This window comes from Cucurbita moschata, unplaced genomic scaffold (assembly GCF_002738365.1).
Source record: "Cucurbita moschata cultivar Rifu unplaced genomic scaffold, Cmos_1.0 Cmo_Scf00127, whole genome shotgun sequence".
Lineage (NCBI taxonomy): Eukaryota > Viridiplantae > Streptophyta > Magnoliopsida > Cucurbitales > Cucurbitaceae > Cucurbita > Cucurbita moschata.
The window spans coordinates 134224-136627 of record NW_019268643.1 but is presented as its reverse complement, the minus strand read 5'-3'; the positions used below and the strand labels follow the sequence as shown (position 1 = coordinate 136627).

Genomic DNA, 2404 nt, shown 5'->3' with positions numbered 1-2404 from the left:
ATATTGGATCGGCCTGCCATTGGTCGACTCCTTCTTTTGATTCCCATCTTTCCCGCGCGTGCACCCGTGGGACATCCATGGCTTCTTACCGCCTTTGCGGCTGGAGGAAGACCCGTTGCTCTCACCGGTGTTATCGCGGAGCTTTAGGCGTGCAAGCCATTCCTCCTCCGTGAGGAGTAGACGGCCCTCCTTGTCAACAGTTGAAGTGATATTCTTCTTCCACTGCTCGACGTTACGTAGTCTTCCGGTCACCTCTTCCACTGTTAGGTCGTTCCCGATCACCTCGAGCAAGTCGCGATTTCAATCGTTGCAACATCTTCTTCACGATTTCTGTCTCGCTGATGCCACCACCGAGGGTGGTGATGCTGTTGGCGAGCCCCGTGATCCGCATTGAAAAATCATCGACGGATTCGCCGTCCCCTTAAAGCGAATCTCCGAGAGCTCCTTCCGCAGTTGCTCGATGTACACCGACCAGACGGGATTTGATTCCCTCCCAAGCCGATTGTGCGGTGCGCTTGGTGGAAAGAGAAGCCAGCATCTCTAGGGGCACAGATCGTAATATGGCGGCGAATGCCAGTCGATCCTCCTGGTACTCGATTGTTTCTCCTTCCTCTGGCTCGACAGCGTGCCATAACCCTTCGCCTGTAGGTTGACGCGCATCAAGTCGTTGTCTCCCTGATCACTCGCTCAACGACAACTCGACGCCCGTCATCATGGCGTCGGCCTCTTCGTGGTGGTGATAGAGATGCCAGCACTTGACGGTGGCATGGAGGAGTGAGTGAGCTTGCTCGGGATGGACCCCACAATGTGTTTATTTTCGCCCTTTGCATTTTCTTCTACTCGAACCTGAGACCTGTGTGTTGTTAGGTCGACACTCTAACCACTTGAGCTATTCAACTTGATTGTTAATAGGTTGGCTCTTCTGTGATGGTATACTACCGATCGCTTCAACCTGGCTCTGATACCACTTGTTGACTCTGGCAATTCGGAAGACAGTGTCGACGAAAAATTGGCCGAAGGTTTCTTCGAAGAAAAAATTAGCGGAAGTAAAAGGAGAGAGAGTGAGAGATTCGCTGATAATGCTGAAGACTCGATGTTTTATTTTACTTCAGTTGAACGGTTTAAATAACAAATCTAATTACAAAAACAGAAAAAACAAATATACAAAAATAGAAGAAGTGGACGAAGACTTCGCCCAAATTGCCAAAACAATCGCTCCTAGAATCACGCTTCTCCATTCGCGTGAATTAAGATGTAACTAAATAAGGCATGGCTTTTATTTAACAGTTTAATAGTGGAGACCGACGCATCCGATATTGGATATGGAGGAATCCTAAAACAGTCCCTTGACAAGAAAGAATCCATTGTCCGCTTCCATTCGGGCATATGGAATTCTACTAAAAAAAAATTATTCAACAGTAAAGAAAGAAATACTTTCAATAGTAATTTGTGTACAAAAATTTCAAAGTGATTTAATTAACAAAAGTTTTGTTATAAAAACGGATTCAAGGGCATCAAAATTTGTTTTAGAAAAAGATGTCAAGAATCTTGTGTCTAAACAAATTTTTGCTAGATGGCAAGCCATTTTATCTTGCTTCGACTTTCAAATTTTGCCTATAAAAGGGATCGAAAACCCTTTGGCAGATTACCTCTCAAGAGAATTCTTACTCTCGAAGAAAAATTCTCCCTAACCAATCTCCATTTCCCAGCAATGATCGGAAAGAAAGTGATAGAAAAAGGGAAGAAGCCCAATGCTTCTTCAAGCACACCTACTCCAATGACATCCGACAGCTATGCAATGGATGCTGGTTTCACATTGGTGACTAGATCTAAAGCAAAGCTTTCTCAAGAACAGGCGGAGGTTATTACTCCGACGAGGCCTTCAGCCTCTTCAACACGGCCATCTGCCGTTACTCCATCGAGACCCACTGTCTCTTCCACTTCAAAGGGACCTTCTGTCCCCTCGACCTACTCGGATGCGGTTGTTCCCGTTCGTTTTTCTCCGGTTCCTGAAATCAAAACCTATTTTCAAAAATCTGTGTCCATACCAGAAGCTCTGGTAGGACCAGAATACGACGACCCAAAAATCGGCGAAGTCGTTAAAAAAGCATATCCATCGGGATTCTTTTATATCCCAGAAGGTTTTATGAATTCATTCTAGTCGACACAAAGTCTGTTGAAATTACTCATATTCCGAGTCGCGATGATCCTTCGAAAATCGCGTATTCAAAATTAAAAATTTTTAAAGTCATGAATCCGACGTATTGGAATCAAGATCCATACACGGAAAAGACATTCTCAAAACCTTTTGTTCCTCATTCTTACTCATACAGAGACTATCAGATGGCATGGTTCAATGTCATTTGGTATCAAAACTACGAGCATTCATGGTTCATTCAATTCT

At 44.4% G+C, this 2404-nt stretch overlaps 1 long non-coding RNA gene across 1 annotated transcript in view; it reads right to left on the bottom strand.

The window, feature by feature from the left end:
* The window catches only part of LOC111439999, a 4900-nt gene extending 3529 nt beyond the window's left edge, over positions 1 to 1371 (bottom strand). Inside the window, exon 1 of the long non-coding RNA XR_002709895.1 lies at positions 1286 to 1371. This is a non-coding gene — a long non-coding RNA (uncharacterized LOC111439999). The remainder of the gene's footprint in view (positions 1 to 1285) is intronic.
* Positions 1372 to 2404: the final 1033 nt, after the last annotated feature.